At 38.8% G+C, this 21,673-nt stretch overlaps 1 long non-coding RNA gene across 1 annotated transcript in view; it reads right to left on the reverse strand.

Moving 5' to 3' along the window:
• The window catches only part of LOC145540490 (uncharacterized), a 39,475-nt gene extending 30,798 nt beyond the window's left edge, over positions 1 to 8,677 (reverse strand). The window contains exons 1-2 of the long non-coding RNA XR_014078361.1: positions 8,537 to 8,677; positions 4,279 to 4,418 (exon numbers count right to left, since the gene is read on the reverse strand). This is a non-coding gene — a long non-coding RNA (uncharacterized LOC145540490). The remainder of the gene's footprint in view (positions 1 to 4,278; positions 4,419 to 8,536) is intronic.
• Between the last annotated feature and the right edge of the window lie 12,996 nt (positions 8,678 to 21,673).

Consider the following 21,673-nt stretch of genomic DNA (forward strand, 5'->3'; position numbering starts at 1 on the left):
AGATAGCTTAGAGCAGCAGTCCCCAACCTTTTTGGCACCTGGGACTGGTTTTGTGGAAGAAAACTTTTCCATTGACTGGGGTGGAGGATGGTTTGATTCAATGCATTACATTTATTGTGTACTTTATTTCTATCATCAGCTCCACCTGAAATCATCAGGCATTAGACCCCAGATGTTGGAGACTCCTGGTTTAGAGAGTCTTCACTTTAGTCTCACCACTTTATTTCAGTGGGGTTAATTATCCATACACCAGCTCCAGGAGATAGTGAAGGACAGGGGAGCCTGGCATGCTGCAGTCCTTGGGGTCATAGAGTCGGACACAAGTGACCAAATGAACTGAACTGAACTGAGCTGAATTATTCACACAGCTTCACTCTACTAGTTCTCCTTTGCTCCTAATGCAGTTGAAATGTGGCAAGGAAACTAGTACCTGGACTCTGATATTTGTCCTGATTTGGCTTCCCACCATACCCACAAATGGTCTTCTCTCTGCTTTCCTCTCCCTAACTGAGAGATTTCATCTCTTTACTCCTTGTCATTTTGATTGCTCTACTATTTAATTTTGTGGGTACCCATTAAGTTGCTAGTTAATGCTCAACAATTCTTCTCTAAGATGCCTCTTGTTTTGGCTGCCTACACAGTATCATTTGGCTTCCCAGATGGCGCTCAAGGTAAAGAAACCTCCTGCCAATGCAGGAAACATAATGAGAACATGGGTTTGATCCTTAGGTGGAGAAGATCCCCTGGAGAAGGGCATGGCAGCCCACTCCAGTATTCCTGCCTGGAGTATCCCATGGACAGAGGGGCCTGACAGGCTACAGTCCATGGGGTTCCAAAGAGTTGAACACAACTTAGCGACTTCCACTGTATAATCATTAGGGATTTGATGTAGGTCATACCTGAAAGGTCTAGTGGTTTTCCCTACTTTTTTCAATTTAAGTCTGAATTTGGCAAAAAGAGGAGTTCATGATCTGAGCCACAGTCAGCTCCCGGTCTTGTTTTTGCTGACTGTATAGAGCTTTTCCATCTTTAACTGCAAAGAATATAATCAATCTGATTTCGGTGTTGACCATCTGGTAATGTCCGTGTGTAGAGTCTTCTCTTGTGTTGTTGGAAGAGGGTGTTTGCTATGACCAGTGCATTTTCTTGGTAGAATTCTATTAGCCTTTGTGCTGCTTTATTCTGTACTCCAAGGCCAAATTTCCCTGTTACTACAGGTGTTTCTTGACTTCCTACTTTTGCATTCCAGTCCCCTATGATGAAAAGGACATATTTTGAGGGGTGTTAATTCTAGAGGTTTTGTAGGTCTTCATAGAACCATTCAACTTCAGCTTCTCAGCATTAGTGCTCAGGGCATAAACTTGGATTACTGTGATATTGAATGGTTTACCTTGGAAACGTACAGAGATCATTCAGTCGTTTTTGAGACTGCATCCAAGTACTGCATTTTGGGCTCTTTTGTTGACTATGAGGGCTACTCCATTTCTTCTAAGGGATTCTTGCCCACAGTAGTAGATATAATGGTCATCTGAGTTAAATTCACCCATTCCAGTCCATTTTAGTTTGCTGATTCTGAAAATGTCAACATTCACTCTTCCAATCTTCTGTTTGACCACTTCCAATTTGCCTGATTCATGGACCTAATATTCCATGTTCCTATGCAATATTGCTTTTTAAAGCGCCGGACCCGGCTTCCATCACCAGTCACATCCACAACTGGGTGTTTTGTTTTGTTTTGTTTTGTTTTTTTGCCTTGGCTCCATCTCTTCATTCTTTCTGGAGTTATTTCTCCACTGATCTCCAGTAGCATATTGCGCACCTACTGAACTGGGGAGATCATCTTTCAGTGTCCTATCTTTTTGCCTTTTCATACTGTTCATGGGGTTATTAAGGCAGGAATACTGAAGTGGTTTGCCATTCCCTTCTCCAGAGGACCCCATTTTGTCAGAACTTTCCATCATGACCCGTCTGTCTTGGGTAGACTCAAGGCGGTCTTAGGAAGAATCACTATGAACAAAGCTAGTGGAGGTGATGGAATTCTAGTTGAGCTATTTCAAATCCTAAAAGATGATGCTGTGAAAGTGCTGCACTCAATATGCCAGCAAATTTGGAAAACTCAGCAGTGGCCACAGGACTGGAAAAGGTCAGTTTTCATTCCAATCCCTAAGAAAGTCAATTCCAAAGAATGCTTAAACTACTCCACAATTGCACTCATCTCACATGCTAGTAAAGTAATGCTCAAAATTCTCCAAGCCAAGCTTCAATAATATATGAACGGTGAAATTCCAGATGTTCAAGCTGGTTTTAGAAAAGGCAGAGGAACCAGAGATCAAATTGCCAACATCCGCTGGATCATCCAAAAAGCAAGAGAGTTCCAGAAAAACATCTACTTCTGCTTTATTGACTATGCCAAAGCCTTTGACTGTGTGGATCGCAATAAACTGTGGAAAATTCTGAAAGAGATGGGAATACCAGACAACCTGACCTGCCTCTTGAGAAAGCTGTATGCAGGTCAGGAAGCAACAGTTAGAACTGGACATGGAACATCAGACTGGTGCCAAATAGGAAAAGGAGTACATCAAGGCTATATATTGTCACCCTGATTATTTAACTTACATGCATAGTACATCATGAGAAACACTGGGTTGGATGAGCCACAAGCTGGAATCAAGATTGCTGGGAGAAATATCAATAACCTCAGATATGCAGATGACACCACCCTTATGGCAGAAAGTGAAGAAGAACTAAAGAGCCTCTTGATGAAAGTGAAAGAGGAGAGTGAAAAAGTTGGCTTACAGCTCAACATTCAGAAAACTAAGATCATGGCATCCAGTCCCATCACTTCATGGCAAATAGATGTGGAAACAGTGGAAACAGTGGCTGACTTTGTTTTTTGGGGCTCTAAAATCACTACAGATGGTGATTGCAGCCATGAAATTATAAGATGCTTACTCCTTGGAAGGAAAGTTATGACCAACCTAGACAGCATATTAAAAAGCAGAGACATTACTTTGTCCACAGAGGTCTGTCTAGTCAAGGCTATGGTTTTTCCAGTAGTCATGTAAGGATGTGAGAGTTGGACTATAAAGAAAGCTGAGTGCAGAAGAGTTGATGTTTTTGAACTGTGGTCCTGGAGAAGACTCTTGAGAGTCCCTTGGACTGCAAGGATATCCAAACAGTCCATCCTAAAGGAAATCAGTCCTGAATGTTCATTTAAAAGACCGATGTTGAGGCTAAAACTCCAATACATTGACCACCTGATGCGAAGAGCTGACTAATTGGAAAAGACCCTGATGCTGGGAAAGATTGAAGGTAAGAGCAAAAGGGGACGATAGAGGATGAGATGGTTGGATGGCATCACCGGCTCAATGGACATGGATTTGAGTATACTCCAGGAGATGGTGATGGACAGGGAGGCCTGGAATGATGCAGTCCATGGGATTGCAAAGAGTTGTACACGACTGAGTGACTGAACTGAAATAGCAACCTAGCACACCTGCACACATTATCATAAACCTGACACCTGACCTCAACCATCTTCCTGGAGTTTTTCCTTCTTAACTCCTTAACTTCTTAATTCCTTCTTAACTCCTACATTGTCTCTTTCCAGGGTCCAAAGAACCGTGTCCCATGTGAAATCCCAAACAGAATCGCCCTTCTTTTGTCTTTTGTTTGCTTACTTTGACCATAATCCTTCCCTGGATGTCTTTAGAAGAGCATCATATCTCAGCCTCACCTTCTTGGCCCTGGGCCATATTTTCAGAGCCTTCTTTCCCTCTTTCTCAGAAATAGTTACCCGCAGTCTCAGTTGTATGCAGGAGCCACATCTCATGGATTCAAAAGAGGTGATTGTTCAATATTCAGAAATCTCACAAGATGGTTGTTAATCCATTAATAGCTTAAAATCAGCTATGGCAAGAAGATTTACACCATAGAAATTGACAAATGCTACAAATTAAAGCTTCTTCCTACCAATCCCCAAACCTAACACCTACCTCCCACTTTATCCACTTTATCAGCACACCACTAGTCTTATTCACTGAGGGTCATCTTATGAGGCAAAAATAAATTATAAAAAGTACTTCAATCAAGCACATAAAAGCATAACAATTTTATCTCCAAGAGTTATTTATATTTAATATGAATCCTCTAAAGAGTCACCTGAATTCAGCATTTTCCAAACTATGAGAATCACATGAGAAGTACATAAAATTGCAGAAATCAAAGGTCTATTCCAGACTTCAGATGTGAATGAAGCAGAGGTTAAGGTAGGCTCACCTTCCTTGCAGGTGTATAATTTACCGTTGACCCTCTGAGTAGATGCAGTTCTCTGCATAGGTGGTTCCTCTATACCCAAGGATCAGCATCCACTGCTTCAACCAACCATGGATACTATAACCATTGTAGTATCTACAAAACTAAAAAAAGTTCATGTGTAAATAAACCAACCCAGTCCAAATCTGTGTTGTTCAAGGGTCAATTGAACTTGCAAAGAGACAGTTCTGTATACAGGCCTTGTGTATTTTTACTGTTAGCAAACTTTCTGGGTGAATCAGAGTCCAATGGCATTTGAGAAGGACTGAAAAAATAAATCTCAAATGGTGAAATTAACACTATCAAAACAAGGACCAGAAGAGTCATTCAGAAGAGCCCTTCCCATCACAGCTTGAAGATGACCTTCCATTCTGTGCCAACCACATGCAGGTGCATACAAAGTAAGCAGTGACAAAGAGCCTCTACACAGTTTAACAATATTTATGTTCCTTAGTGATCTGTCCTATGACGAATTTTTAAAGAGTGACAAAAGGAATCAGCACTCTTATTTTTAAACTCGAAGAATCTCCCTTCAGACTTCAGTAGTTCTGAGTTTCTCTACATAAGTAAGGCATTTCAATTTTTTATGGCTCACCTAACTGAAGGTCATATTATTATTATTTTGCATAGATATATAATCCACAAAGAAAATGCTTCTAAAGGTATAAATATTAATATTTCTATGTTGCCTTATTTATGCAGGGACAAATAATCATTTTCATTATTTTCCCCAAAATTTTTGTATTTAAATGCTGTTCTTTAAAGATGTTCACCCATTTTGTCCCTTTCTTTTGATCCTCATGTAAAGAAAATAAATAGAGAAAAAAATAGGGGAAGAAAATGGTTAACAAAAGGCAAAATGGATGCAGTGATCCCTGAAGTTTAAGTAACAAGGCTCTTCAAGTCAGTGCAATTTTTTGCCCTCTTTCGACACTTTTAATAAGATGTATATGCTGGTGGATGTCTCAAGTTTTAAATGATAAACCAAGGAGTGTAATATATCAGAAGAACATTCCTCTGAAGACATTTTTCTGAATGAAAAATGTGCCACCCAGAATGTGCTACAAAATGTTAATGGCTTCAAGGCTATACAAATTTGAACTTTATTGAAATGTGCTGATAATGAGAATGATTGTGAAATTATATACTGGGTTGTAGAACAGTAAGATTACGGCAAAGAAAGCACAGGGAACAATGCATCATCTTGCCATACAGAAGGACCCCAGGCATTCAGCAATCAAGGGATGGGGACCACTAACCTTTCTCTTGCTGTGGTTTCTAACAAACCTTAGCAGCTAGGGAATTTAGTATGACTTTGATAATGAGATTAATAGCTAAACCAAGAGGCAGGAATGGCCAAGGGGAGCAAGTAGTTTAAAAACTCGTATTTTCCAGAGCACTAAAGGCAATGGGTTAGTCATATTTAACTACACTTCTCCCCTCTCATCTTCAGCCTAGACCAACAGAATATCCAGGAAGAGCTGCCAGGAAAAATATTTTGTATTTTACTCCATCAAAGTTTTGAAAGTCAATATTTACCATTCTGTAGGAAACTGGAAAGAGCCTTACCCCACCTCAATGATGTAGGCATCAGAAGTGGTTATTGTGATGCTTCCTTCTGGTTTCCCGCCCAGAAACCAAGCATGGTCTGCGTTTTTGAAGTTTAACTATATTTCCATCAAATTCTCTTTTTTTGGACTTAACATCCAGTTCCATGAAGAAAGCTCTCTCCTTTTAAGTTCCCTTTCATAACTATATTTGAAAAAAAGATTTATTTTTAAGTTTCACTTTCAGGTTGGATATTACCTCTGAAAAATGTATTAGGGGTTGATATGGATGGTCTACATCCCACAGAAATAGTTCTTAATAATGCTTTAGTTGATCTCAAAAGTTTTGCCAAAAGTAAGTAATGAATGGGGTACCATGGAGATGCAATAGTAGGTAAAATAAGAGATATTATTTTAGACAGATGGAGCAAGCTAAATTCACTGTTCCTATTTTGGCTTTTGTTAAGATACCACTGTTGCTCTTAGCTAGCCATTATTCACCCTCACAGAAGTGTTAAGTTGGAAAATGAACCCTGCCATTTATCTCTGATGTTCACTTAACAGAAATAAATGCAGCCACCACCTTCCAAGTCTAAATTGTACGAGATGGAGTGTCTGACTATAACCTTGACAAGGTGTCTCATCACTTGTCTGAGAGACTCATTCAGTCAGCATCTAATCACATACTGGAATCAGAAATAAGTCTGGAACACTCTGAATACAGCGTGGAGAATGAAGTTCATATTTGGGGAGCAATTTCATTGGTTGGCAATGGATTGCAAATAAAAGCAACAGAACACTTAAGGACTGGAGAGAATTACTGATTTGGACTCCTGATTGCTTATTTCCATAATACTTCGTTATTTTGCTGTTAATAATCACAACCTGACATCGAGGTAACAGCACTTTCATTCAGGCTTCTTCCTTTCTTCCCTCATGAATGTAAACTCTTACAAGGGGCTATATGAAGTCAGACATCTTGGGAATACACAATGAATTCAAAATGTCACTTAGCTTATTTCAGTTCAAATACACAAAGGACACCACAATTTCAATTAAAAAAAAAACACAAAAACTAATATTCACATAGAACGTAGTCTCATAAAAAAAGTAGCTTCAGGCAAATACTGTGAAGCTAATCAACCTTCTAAAATAGTATTTGCTAAATATCAAAAAGCTTCCACCTCTGATTACCTCTACAACATATGGAATAATTATGTATCTGTTCAAATAAGAAATCAAAAAGTACTAGAAATATATGTGACTAAAATTACTATCCAGTCGAATCCATTATTAGAGTTTAAATCAGCAATGCATTATGAAGATATTTGTTTAATAAATACCTACCTAGTGCTAGGAGAAGGCAATGGCAACCCACTCCAGTACTCTTGCCTGGAAAATCCCATGGACGGAGGAGCCTGGTAGGCTGCAGTCCATGGGGTCGTGAAGAGTCGGACATGACTGAGAGACTTCACTTTCACTTTTCACTTTCATGCATTGGAGAAGGAAATGGAAACCCACTCCAGAGTGTTCTTGCCTGGAGAATTCCAAGGACAGAGGAGCCTGGTGGGCTGGCGTCTATGGGGTCGCACAGAGTCGGACACGACTGAAGCGACTTAGCAGCAGCAGCAGCAGCAACCTAGTGCTAAGGGCTTCCTAGGTGGCCCTAGTGGTAGAAAACATGCCTGCTAATGCAGATGTAAGAGAAGTGTTTGATCCCTGGGTTGGGCATGGCAACCCACTCCATTAGTCTCGCCTGGAGAATCTCATGGACAGAGGAGCTACAGTTCAGAGTCCCAAAGAGTCAGAAGCGACTTAGCACGCACCCACAACTGAAGCGATATAGCACCCACACAAACAGTGCTAATTACGTGTAAGTCATTGCTCTAAGAAATGTATAAATAATCACATAGTCTAGTTTCAAAGCAAGCATTGAGGGTATTATTATTACACACATTTTACAGGGACTTCACTGGTGGCTCAGATGATAAAGAATTTACCTGCAATGCAGGACACCCGGGTTTGATCTCTGGGTCAGGAAGATCCCCTGGAGAAGGGAATGACAACCCACTCCAGTATTCTTGCCTAGAGAATTCCATGGATGAAGGAGCCTTTACAAATGAGTAAACTAAACATAAAGAGATAAAGCAACTTGGCCAGAATCACCAGTTGGTAAGAGGTAGATATAGAACTCAAGCCCTGGAAGTTTGGCTACAATATCATCCTATTCTGTGACTCATGAGAGTTACGACAAGAAATTTTCATCCTTGTAGATATCTCATTGGTTGACTGTAGAGGACTGGTGGCAAAACTCGGTATTTTCCTAGGTGCCATTATAATGATTTTGCTCAAACAGGGATAACCTCTAATATTAAGTAACCACCATCATTGTTCAAAGTGGATTTGTATGTTATCTCATTTAATCTTCAGCCAACCTGCATAGGCATTTCTATTTGTATTTTTCAATTAGGAAACTAAGAATTGGAGAAGTCAAGTAACTTTCCCAAGGCCACACCGCAAACACTCATTCCAGTCTACTTGACTCCAAGTTTTCCTATCTACCACATACCACATTTTCTGAAAATTCTGTGCTATTGGATGATATGATTTGTGGGTTTCTTTAGGAAAGTAATTTATACTTTTTGTTTTCCCCGAAGACACTAATTGGGGCTTACCTGGTGGCTCAGTGGTAAAGGATCTGCCTGATAATGCAGGAGACGCAGGAAGTGTGGGTTTGATCCTTGGGTCTGGAAGATCCCCTGGAGTAGGAAATGGTAAACCACTCCAGTATTCTTGCCTGGAGAATCCCATAGACAGAGGAGACTGGCAGGCTATAGTCCATGGGATCACAAAGAGTCAGACACGACTGAACAATTGAGCACGCGCGCACACACACACGCTTCATACTTGCCCATGATCTCAGGTACTTAGGTACAGGCTGACCACAGCTAGTCACTAAGAAGGGCAAAAACCTTTAGATAGGGCCATAGGAAAATGTTAATTAAGTATCCATACCTAAGTAATGTATTCCCACATGTGAAGACTTTAATCAATTGAACAAATTAACATTTTCATCAGTCCAAATAAACATATGACTTATTAAAAATCTTCAATAATTTGGGTCAAAACAATAACTCTTGCCTTTGTTCTTAAATTTTGAGAACCACCACTTTGAGGACCTACTGCTTCTGTGCTCAGGCTGATTATCTCTTGTTCTATGTGGTCTAAGTGAAATGGGACTTCTGGGATGTAGAAGGAGGGAGGTAAGTTCATGAACTCTATAGCCAGGTGGCCTGGTTGTAAATCCTGTCTCAGTACTTACTTGAGAAGCTATACAACCCCTCCGTGCCTCAGTTCCTATAACTGAAGATAATAATAGTGCACCCCTCAAAAGACTGTCATAAGACTTAAAAACTTGATGTAATGAATAAAATCAAGCACTTTTTTGCTACTATTTTAACTGTGATATTACAGTATTTTTACCTCGAAAAGTTAAAGTGTTAGTCACTCAGTTGTGTCAAAGAGTCAGACATGACTGAGTGACTCACACACACACACACACACACACACACACACACACACACACACACACACACACATTCTTATAATGCTAGAACCTGGTCCAGTCTCTAGCTCATGTGAAATGAAGTGAAAGCATTAGTTGCTCAATCATTTCTGACTCTTTGCAACCTGATGGACTGTATCCCTCCAGGCTCTTCTGTCCATGCAATTCTCCAGGCAAGAATACTGGAGTGGGTAGCTATTCCCTTCTCCAGGGGAGCTTCCTGACCCAGGGATTGAATCCAAGTCTCCTGCATTGCAGACAGATTCTTTACCATCTTAGTCAATATTTCCTATCAATTTTGCTGTCACTTAAATGAACACTTTAAGTGAGAAACATTGAGTTTTTTATAGGAATTGATTGTTACCTGTTGCATCAAAAAATCAGTATACCTAAATACCTGTACACACCACTATTGAGTATCTAGCTTTAATGGGTGTCACATACATAAGTTTCTACCAATCTAAATCAAAAGCCCTTATTGATAAAAAAAATATAGCCACTTGTTTTTAATTTCAGTAAAGTACTGTCTTAAATATTAGTTGTCTTTTGTTTGAATGATTATCTAAAAAGGAAAAGTAGATATGAATGAAATCTGTATGTGGCTTTCATCAACATTTGCTTCATGTTCCATATTCCTTTGTCAGGTATGGACTAATTTTATTTAACATTATTATAAGAAAGTTACCCGTATCTCACATTTTAGGATGTTTGACCATTTGTTCCAGTTCTAAATAACATTCAAATGTCCCGGCTATAGAAAATTCTTAAAGATCAGCATTTACTCAGTTGTAAGGATGCTAAGGCAGTCACTGCAAATGAGGGGTTGAAAGGGAGTAATTGAGAATCCCCTGGTGGTCCAGCGGTTAAGAATCCACCTGCCGATTCAGGGGACATAAGTTCGATCCCTGGTCCAGGAAGACCCTCCATGCTGTGGGTCAGCTAAGCTTGTGAGCCACAATTACTGAGTGCATACACCACAACTACTAAAGCCCATATTCCCAGAGCCTGTGCTCTGCAAGATAAGAAGACATTTCAATGATAAGCCTGAGCACCACAACTAGAGAAAGCCCTTGAGCAGCAACGAAGACCCAGAAGAGCCATAAATAAAGGGAGTAATCTCTGTCCCTCAGCTTTCTCTGTCCCTCAACTTTCTCTGTCCCTCAACTTCACCCAGTAATATACCACTATGGGCTTCCCAGGTGGAGCTAGTGGTAAAGAACCTGCCTGCCAATGCAGCAGATGTAGGAGACATAGGTTTGATCCCTGAGTCAGGAAGATCCCCTGGAGAAGGAAATGGCAACCCACTCCATTATTCTTGCCTGGAGAATCCCATGGACAGAGAAGCCTGGCGGGCTACCGTCCACAGGGTCGCAAAGAGTCAGGCATGACTGAAGCAACTTAGCAGGCATGCACATACCATTATAGCATTCGCTGTAATTCATAATTCAGCATGATCACCCGGAACTCTCACTTACGTGGCAAGGTATCAGACCATCTATGTATGTATCAATCTATTGATCTATCTATTGTTGTTCAGTCACTCAGTCGTGTTCCACTCTTTGTGACCTCATGGACTGCAGCACACCAGACTTTTTTGTCCTTCACCATCTCCCAGAGCTTGCTCAAACTCATGCCCATAGAGTCAGTGATGCCATCCGACCATCTCATCCTCTGTCGTCCCCTTCTCCTCCTGCCTTCAATCTTTCTCAGCATCAGGGTCTTTTCTAATGAGTCTGCACTTCACATCAGGTGACCAAAATATTGGAGCTTCAGCATCAGCATCAGTCCTTCCAATGTATGTTGGAAGGACTGGACCACCAGTCCACTGGACCACCAGTTGATTTCCTTTAGGATTGACTCATTTGATCTCCTTGCAGTCCAAGGGACTCTCAAGAGTCTTCTCCAACACCACAGCTCAAAAGCATCAATTGTTCGGCACTCAAACTTCTTTATGGTCCAACCCTCTCATTCATACATGACTACTAGAAAAACCATAGCTTTGACTATATGGACCTTTGTTGGCAAAGTAATGCCTCTGCTTTTTAGTATGCTGCCTAGGTTTGTCATGTATCAATATCCATCTACTATAGTTTTTACTTTTGTTTCTCTGCTTATCCATTTTTCCTAAATAAAGCATTGAGGCCTTTCTAGGCTCTTTTCCCCAAAAGAGACATTCAACTGATTAGAAGGCAGGGAACGTTTTATATTCTGAAATTTTATCCCTACATGCTTTGATTCTAAATGTAAACTGAGAAGACACCAAGTTTATAAATTAGGAAATTTTCAGCTATTATTGGAGAGGCATTATAATGGCCTCAAAAACCAAATTTAATCTATTTGTAATTGCTGCAGTGGTCCAGGAAAAATCAGTCCCATGTTGAAGGACAAAAGAGAAGAGGAAGTAAGATAAGAAACTTAAGACTCTACTGGGTCCTGCAGACAGGGGATGTGCACTGGGAAATCCTGGAAGAAGCTTGGCAAGGAGAAGGTTCTCTGAGAGCAACAGGATCCAACTTACTGCTCGAGGAACAGGTCTAGACTAATGAGGATGAGACAACTCCACTGAGATTTCTGTCCCCAGGGAAACGGAGCATGGCAAGGGAATTCCCCTGACTCCAAGTATGTCACACGTTTGTCACTTACAGCAGTGAGGCACAAAAGGGCTGGGTGAAGAGCAGTAAGAAATGACCTGACATTTACATACAAGGTCAGGTGGCTGATGCCCAAACTGGATAATGGGCATCTCATTTGAGTGAAGAAATGACAAGATTGTCCTCTCACTGTTTGGTCCTCCATAAGGCTCCTGCAACTCAAACACAGATTTATGGATAGAAAAGATGTTCGAGAAAATTTTCTTTCCTTTTCCTCCATTCCAGATGAATGAGAATAAAAAGGAAAGTGGGTAACAGGAAAATGAAATTATAGTTCTCAATATTCCTGAATTTTGTAACTTGTACCACCTGCACATGATAATCAGAAACATCTTCACTGTCTCTTGTGCCCTTACCACCACCTCTGCCATGGTTAACTCTCTAAGTGCTGATTTTTCTCTGCTCCACTCTTACAACCAGTTTGTTCTAAAAGATGTCCCACTGCAGAACTGGATCACGGTGACATAGCACCTTTCTGTTTATCAGTCTCCTCTTTCCAAAGTGTACACACTCAGGAAGATGACTGAGAGAGAGAGAGAAAGCTGTGTGTACATTTATAAGTGTGTGTGTGTGTGTGTCTTTTTAAAAAACCTGAATATTAATTTTATTTTTTATATATTTGTATTTTTAGAATTTATTTTAATTGTAGTATAATTGCTCTGCTGCTGCTGCTGCTAAGTCGCTTCAGTCGTGTCTGACTCTGTGCGACCCCATAGACGGCAGCCCACCAGGCTCCCCCGTCCCTGGGATTCTCCAAGAATATGAATCAGCTATATTGATATCTCTTTCCTCTTGAGTCTTCCTCCCACCCACCCCCTCCCCACATCCTGCCTCTCTAGCTCATCACAGAGCACTGAGCTGAGTTCCCTACGCTATACAACAGCTTCCCAACAGTACCGTATATATGGTCCTACATGGTCGTGTATATAGGTCCATGCTACTCTCTCAGTTCGTCCCACCTCTCCTTCCTCTGTGTATCCACAAGTCTGTTCTCTACATCTGCGTCTCTATTCCTGCCCTGAAGATAGGTTCATTAGTACCATTTTTCTAGATTCCATACGTACATGTTAAAATATGATGTTTGCTTTTCTCTTTGTGACTTACTTCACTCTGTATGGTAGATTCTAGGTTCATCCACATCACTACAAATGACAAAATTCCATTCCTTTTATGGCTGAAATATATTCCATTGTGTTTGACACACACCACATCTTTTTCTGTACATCTGTCAACGGACATCTAGATTGCTTCTATGTCCTAGCTATTGTAAAGTGCTCCAATGAACACTGGAGTGCATGTGTCTTATTGAATTATGGTTTTCTCAGGGTACATTCCCAGTGTATTTGAATGGCCAGGTGATTAGACAGAGTCTCACACCTTGCCATGGTCCCCTGCTCTCTGTCTGCAGTGTTTGATGTGGCTCCATTTCTCAGACTTCCACTTCACTCATGGTTATTTTCTTTCAGGGAGCCACGTCTCCTCCCTCCAGTTCCCTCCGGTGAGTGAAACTGTGTCCACCTGCCCAGCTGATATATTTCTGGCTCACAACATTAATTTCTAAATCTTTCCCAAGTGCATCTTTAGACACACATGAGGGGCAGAGCGGGGCACCTGTTTCAGGGTACTGCTCAGTTAGTGCGGATGAATGAACACAGGACATTCTACAGCAGTGAGGGAACAGTCTTTGCAGAACAAAGAGGGTCTCTTGGGGTTTATGTGGACTTATTCCAAAAACAAGCCTGACGGACTCTCATGGCCAAATCCTGTGTTTCACACAATATTTAAATTCCTTCCTTAAGGTTGCTTCCGATTTTGAGACCCACAAACAGGAAGTGGATGAAGGAATGATTTGACCTGTTACCATTATAAATAGTTTTCATCTAACAATGTGAAAAGTTACTTCTTTTCGCAAATGAGTAATTTAAACACAAAGTCAGGGTAAATGGCTATTTTTTAATAAAGGAAAAATGCCCTTGTGTCAAGGGCATGATCTAGGTCTAGAGATAAAGTGCCCTTCAAATACCTTCTGTGTTTAATCAGTGAGCTGACTTGCTAGTGAGTTTAACCAGGCTGATTTTACAGTCAGGACAGATAATTCTCATTTATTAAGCTAGCAAAACTCCCCAATGAAACATATTCTTTCTGAGTATACAGTTTAAATGGATTGTAATCCATTAACTTTCATTATTAAGTCCTTTATTCTCTTGTGTTTAAACCCTTCAAGATGTAAATTTATTATCATAACCATAATTTAGTTAGGAAGGGTTCACGGTGTTGTGAAGAATTTGATCTTTATCACTATAGAGGGATAGATATTAATTCTCTAGTTGGTTGCTGAACATAGGCACACATGGATTAAATGAATACACATTCAAACAGATTTCAATATTACATTGCCCTCAAAATGGTACTATAAACGCTTACTTTGGAAGAATCCCATTTTATGAAGATCTGCTTAAAATGAAACTGAATACTTATGTTTCTCTATTTTTCCCCAAGCCTCTACAGAGTTAGTTTGTAGGGGAAAATGCTTTATGATCTAAATTATTTTGATTCTTAATGCATGACATTCTAGTACCAGAAAAGTAGTTATTTTTCTTTACATTATGACCGGCCAAGACCCTTGAATAAATGACAGTATTATCTAAGGTCTGAGATTTCCTTCTAGGATAGTTTTCTTTTATGCTATTCATTATTCCTATAACATATCAAAAATATCTCAGTTGGAATGACTGTCAGAAGAAAAACGTGGTTTTTATTTTTATTCTCATAAAAGCTCATCAGAACTTTGCAATATTTAAAAAAATATAAGAACCATAAGAATCAGCATAATAAAACCCTTCCCAGCGGTGGACTAAGCAGTAAATTCTTTGGGTTTTGAGGAATTTTCTTTTTCAAGATAAAATGTTACATTTATTATAGCATTTATGTATCTTTTGACTATTTAATGAGTATAAAACTGTGCTAATATTTTAATTATGTTTCTATCTTTTCATGGGTTACCAACTAAGTTTTTGAGGACATTATACTAAGTGAAATATGCCAGAGAGAGAAAGACAAATACTGAATGATTGCATTTATATGTGGAATTTGAAAGGATCAAAACTTACAGAAACAGAGAGTAGAACGGTGGTTGCCAGGGGCTGAAAAGGAGGTGAAAATGAGGAGATGTTGGCCGAAAGGCACAAACTTCTAGTTATAAGATGAATAACTTCTGGGCATCTAATATACAGAATAAAGATTATGGTTAACAATAATGTATCATATCCTTCCGGGCTTCCTGGGTGGCTCAGCAGTAAAGAATCCACCTGCCAATGCAGTAGACATGGGTTCCATCTCTGGATCAGGAAGATCCCCTGGAGAAGGAAATGACAACCCACTCCAATATTCTTACCTGGAAAATCTCATGGACAGAGGAGCCTGGTGGGCTACAGTCCATGGGTCACAAAGAATCAAACATGATTTAGAGACTAAATAACAACAACAACAATATCACATCCTTAAAAGTTGCTAAGAGAATAGATGTTTAATGTTCTCACTACAAAAAAAAAATAGTAACTGTGTAAAATTATAGTTTTGTAGTGAAACTTATTGTGGTAATCATTTTGCAATACATATTTGTGCCAAATCACATTTATACCTTAAACTTACAGAATAATATATATCAATTACATTTCAGTAAAGTTGGTGAAAAAATATTTTGAAACTAGAGGTGATGGCTTCAAGACATTATAAATGTACTAAATGCCAATTAACTACATGGTTTAAAATGGTTCATTTATGCTGTATAGATTTTACCGTAATAAAGATACATTACCAAAAACATTGGAAAAGGAACAAAAAATAATAATCTGAGAGACCCAAGCAATTTGGGGATAAATATTTATAGCACTAAATAAAAACATTTTACTAATGTTTAGTAAACATTAGTAGACAGAAATAGCCTAAGTTTCTACTTCAAGAACCTACAAAATGAGGAATAAAATGAACTTAAGCCAGGCTCAAGAAAGATGATGTTAAAGAGGAGAAATCAACAATATTGAAACAAAACAAAATCAGAGTAATAGAGAAAAGCAATGAAACTAGCTGGTTCTTAGAAACATTGATACATTGATAAGTCTCTAGCAAGTCTGGTGGAAAAAAAAAAAAGAAGACACAAATGACCATTATCAGAAATGAAACCAGGATATCATTACAGATTCTGCAGAAGTCAAAGGATCATAAGGGAACTCAGTGAACTCTGTCCATACAAATATAACAATTTTCATCAAATGAAACAGTTCCTGAAAAACACAAACTACCAAAACTCACTTAACATGAGACTGATCATCTGGGTAGCCCTATGACTATTAAAGAAATTAAAGTCATAATTTAAAAAAAAAGTACTCTCCAGGTATAGACGGCTTCAGTGGAGAATTCTTTCAAATATTTAAGAAGAATTAATGTTAATTCTATATAATCTCAGAAAAGAGAATACAAAAAAAAAATACTTCCCAATTCATTTTATTAGACTAGAATCACTCTGATGCCAAAAGCAGACAAAAGAAAAACGAAACTTGGAACCAATATCATTTCGATTATAGACAGAGAAAACTTTGGCAAAATATTAGATAATAGAATTCAGGTATATGGGTCGGGAAGATCCCCTAGAGAAAGAAATGGCAACCCACTCCAGTATTCTTGCCTGGAGAATCCCATAGACGGAGGAGCCTGACAGGCTACAGGGTCACAAAGAGTCGGACATGTCTGAGTGACTTCACTTTCACTTCATATATATGTGTGTGAGTGTATACATATCTGTGTGTGTGCATATATATATATTATATAATGTATATGATCCTATAGTGATACACAATTTGGCATAGAATTGAATTTGGCAGTTCATACATATTAAAAATAGATATATGGATTTTATTTTACTTTCCAGTGACTGATAAAAGCTCAAGCTCTAATCCATTTCTTTTGGAGAATTTGTATTATCTTTTCTAACATTTACTGTGTCACAGTGATCTTCAAAAAGCAGACAAGTTGATCCTGATGAGTAAACATTTGAAACATGACACTACTCATAACTGTAAGAATATTCTAGTGCCTGGGCTTACAATAAGCACAAATAGAAAAAGAATCCTTTCTCTCTCCAGCCTCCTGAGAATTTATATAGTGGGTCAGGCTGCCCTCAATGGCACACTGTTATCTGTTTAGTAGTCTATATTTTCACATAGTTCTAGTTAGAGAAGTAATTAAATCTTTAAAAAAAGCTAACTGCCAATCCCTGGAATCACTCCTGAGGGTCCAAGCAGAGTGGAGAAGTGCCCAGTTTTCAGAAAGTGGTTTTCATTGGGGTGGCCTTTGAATAAATGAACGTGAAATAATTGTGAAAGAAGCTATAGCGCACTCAATCATGCCTCTTTGTATTCTTTCTGTTTCTGTAACACTCTTATCTTTTCAGCTATTTTTCTAGTCTAATCCACCCCTTCTTTGAAGAAAAAAAAACTCATAGGAATCAAATACTCCCCATTTACTTTCACATAAATTGAAATCATAACATAGTTTCTTCCGAAGAATTTACCTTTCATACCTCATCTGTGATAGAGAAGTAGGTAATTATTAATGGAATTTCAGACACTAGTGTACAGAAATCCCCATGGTGGGATCATAAAAAAGGTCACACTTTTGTTTAGTTACTAAGTTGTGTCAAAATCTTTTGCAACTCTTTGGACTGTAGTATGCCAGGCTTCTCTGTCCATGGCATTTCCCAGGCAAGAATACTGGAGTGGGTTGCCATTGCCTTCTCCAGGAAATCTTCCGGACCCAGAGATCAAACACGTCTCCTGCACTGGCAGGTAGATTCTTTACCACCTGAGCTACCAAGGAAGCCCCATACATATTATATATGTGTATATATATATATATATATATATATATACATGCTAAGTCCTTCAGTCATGTCTGACTCTTTGAGACCCTATGAACTGTAGCCCACCAGGCTCCTCTACCCATGGGATTCTCCAGGCAAGAAGGGGTTTCCCAGGTGGTGCTAGTGGTAAAGAACCCATCTGCCAATGCAGGAGACCTAAGAGAAGACGGTTCAATCCCTGGATCGTGAAGATCCCCTGGAGGAGGGCATGGAAACCCACTCCAGTATTCTTGCCTGGAAAAGCCTATGGACAGAAGAGCCTGGTGGGCTACAGTCTATAGGGTCTCAAAGAGTCGGACATGATTGAAAAGACTTAGCACTCATGCATATATATATAATATATATATACATGTATATATATAGCTTAATATATAGTTTATATTTATCATTAGGAATTGGATCGTGCAATTATGGAGGCTGAGAGGTCCAGATTAAAAGAGCCGATGACACACTTCCAGACCAAGTCTGACCTGGGAACCAGGTGAGTTGATGGTGTAGTCGAGTCTAAATACAAATCTAAAGACAGAAGACCAATGCCCTAGCTCAAAGACAATCAGGGAGAAAGAACTCTTCCTTACTCAGTCTTTGTATTCTATCCAGGTCCTCAATGGGTTAGATTAGGCCCACCATAATTGGGGAGGGCAATCTGCTTTATTGATTCAGCAATTTGAATGTTAAACTCCTCCAGAAATACCATGACAGACACACTAGAAAAAATGTTTGACCAATTATCTCTGCACCCCATGGCCCAAAGTGATGCATGAAATTAACCGTCATGTTATCAAAGATCATTTTAAAGATTTATCAGACCCAAATTTTTTTGAGTAGAGAACTACTAGATTTTTACATAGTAACAAGGCACACAGTTACATAGCACATGTATTAACTAAGTTTTCACTCCTATGCATTTTTGAGGAAGGGTAGAGGAGGGGAAGGAGTTCTATTCCTGTAAATCAATTTTCAAATATATTTTTAATTTTCCTATAAATCAATAAATTACTACTACCTCATAAGTAAGGGGCTTATATATTGTACTGATTCAAATTAAATTAGAAATTATTTTATATGGACTCATTTCTTGACAGTGCCCTAGGAACTATAATAATAACCAAAATTAAAGATTTTTTGGCCATTCTTATGCACTCTTGGAAAAAAAGAAATGATAAAAAAATTCTATTTGAAGAGTGATTAAAATCTCTAGTAGAGAAAGTATGTACTGAGACAATCATTGTTGTTTTTGATAAATCAAAACATTAAAAACATTGGCTTTATCAAAAAGACATAATTTTATGTTTTGTCCTACTTTTGCCAGTAAATCCCATATTGGACAAATCCCACCATCATGATATTTGCACATAGGAAACATACTTAGCATTTCTAGTTTAAAAAGAAGAAAAAAGGAAGAGAGATGCCTGAAACAGCTAACTCAGCCTCAGAAACCAACACCATGGAAATGTACCACACACACCATAATGTGTGTGTGTGTGTGTGTTTGTATGTGTGTTACAAATATAACTTTTCCATTGTTTTTTGTCCAAAGTCCAAGTAAGATTATAGGCAAGGTTCAGCATGGAATAAATACTGAGTGGCTTCAAAATGTATTCAGTCTCTCAAAAAACCTTGACAAAGGATGGTTTAAGGTTATCTTGTATTCTTCTGAGATAAAGGCGCAAAAAAAGAAATTAGATTCATATTCCTGTTCATATCTGCATCATCCAGATTATATTTAATCTCTAATCTAATGGACTCTTTACCAATGAAATTAAAAACAGACTGACAGATTTTTTTTTGTATTCAGGCATTGATTTCAACAGGGCTTCCCTGGTAGCTCAATGGTAAAGAATCTGTCTGCCAATGCAGGAGACACGGGGTCGATCCCTGAGTTGGGAAGCTCCCCTGGAGAAGGAAATGTCAACCCACTCCAGTATTCTTGCCTGGGAAATCCCATGGACAAAGGAACCTGGTGGGCTACAGTCCACAGGGTAGCAAAAGAGTCGGATACGACTAAACTACAACAAATTGATTTCAATTGTATTCAGCACCAAATCGAAATCTAAATTGTGTTGTTTTCAGAAAGAGGTAATTATTCATTTAGATATAAGATTTATTCCCTTTTGTAAATTATTCCTGCTACTGAACAAACAAGAAAAATGAAGTAGATAAGAAGAGCAAAATAAGATATATTTTCACCTTTATTTCTAGCTGCCCTTTAATTTTCTATATGGGCTTTCTTCAAAGGAAAACAGATGGGAAGCTTTCAAGGAAGTCACAAGATAGGACAGAATTTACAAAATAAGATCTATGTGGGAAGGTTAAGAGAACTGTGGATGCTCCGTCTGGAGGATATAGGAAGACAGAGTGAAACATCAAAGCTGTCAACACGTATATAAAAGGATATCAGTGCAACATGTTATTGCCATTGACTAAAACCAGGAGGAATGGTTAAACGGCAGAAGAAAAATTCTGGAGAAAAGAAGGCCTCACTTCCACTCCACCTTCAACCCATCTTAAATCAGTGCTGCCAAATTCTCATGTAAAGAAATGAGAAGGATCTAGCCATTATTCACATTCAATAAATTCTGAAACAGTTCAAGTCCAGCCATGACAATCAAATGTAAATAGATTAGCCAATACAAGAACTTGTTCTAAGCACCCAGCATCCATCTCTATGTTTGGTTAGCTACTCAGGTGAAAGTTATGTTGAAAGGATACTCTGGATTTTGAAGAGTTTGAGGGGCCAAGATTTTCTCAGGTCTGTTACCATATTAACTAGTCTGGGGCTACTGACAGTGCATCCTTCTGTACAGAAGCCTCTGGAAAAGACAAAGTTCTCCGGCCAGGTTGCTGAGAGGACTGAGCTTTGGTTCTGATACACAGTTAAATGGAGAATCCTACCAAGAAGTGCTGAAAAGTTATTAAGTTTCCTTCCAGCTCTACTGTCCAGAAGAAGAGGTAGTTGTTTGGAGAAGAGTCTCAATTTGTTTTATCTTATTCTCTTCTATTAGAGCAGTTATGAACTACTGTCTAAGTACAAAACCTATAATTTATAGCACTTTGAATTATACAAGTTGTCCTCTTCCTATATTATATTTTAGTGGATTCTTAGGACTTTTTGAGGAAGACATTATAATCCTCATTTTAATGACTCAGAGAGTTTCATAACAGAACATTATTAGTAAGAGCAGATCCAAAGAGGATCAGAGAATAGAAGTCTTGAAAAGCCATATCAAACATGAAAGCAAAGAAATCCAGGGGATGTGAAGAGAGAGAAGTGACAGATTTATGAGAAAGGTGGCGGTGACTGAGCTGTTGAAATAAATGTGCTTATATTATCTAATTTAATCGAATTTTGTATTCTACCACAGAATCAGATCTTTATCAAGATATCAGCAGTTATCCTGTTCCTTGAGATGGCTACAGAGTCATTTCAAAACCATCCTATTCAAATGGAAAGTTCAATGTCTTCTCCAACATTTCTACTAACCCCTGCAGTTCCAAATTCACTTGCATGCTCCTGATGCATGCTTAATTTTCTACTACCTATCTTATTGCTGCTTATTTATTGAGTTGCCCTTAGGACCTATTTTTCAACTCTTGATTCCATGTTCCCTCACCCCAAACTATCATTCGTAGAATCGAGTTTGCTGTAGACGTTTAGCAACCCACTCTAGTATTCTTG

This window comes from Giraffa tippelskirchi, chromosome 3 (assembly GCF_054371585.1).
Source record: "Giraffa tippelskirchi isolate mGirTip1 chromosome 3, T2T-mGirTip1v1.2.pri, whole genome shotgun sequence".
Taxonomy (NCBI): Eukaryota; Metazoa; Chordata; class Mammalia; order Artiodactyla; family Giraffidae; genus Giraffa; species Giraffa tippelskirchi.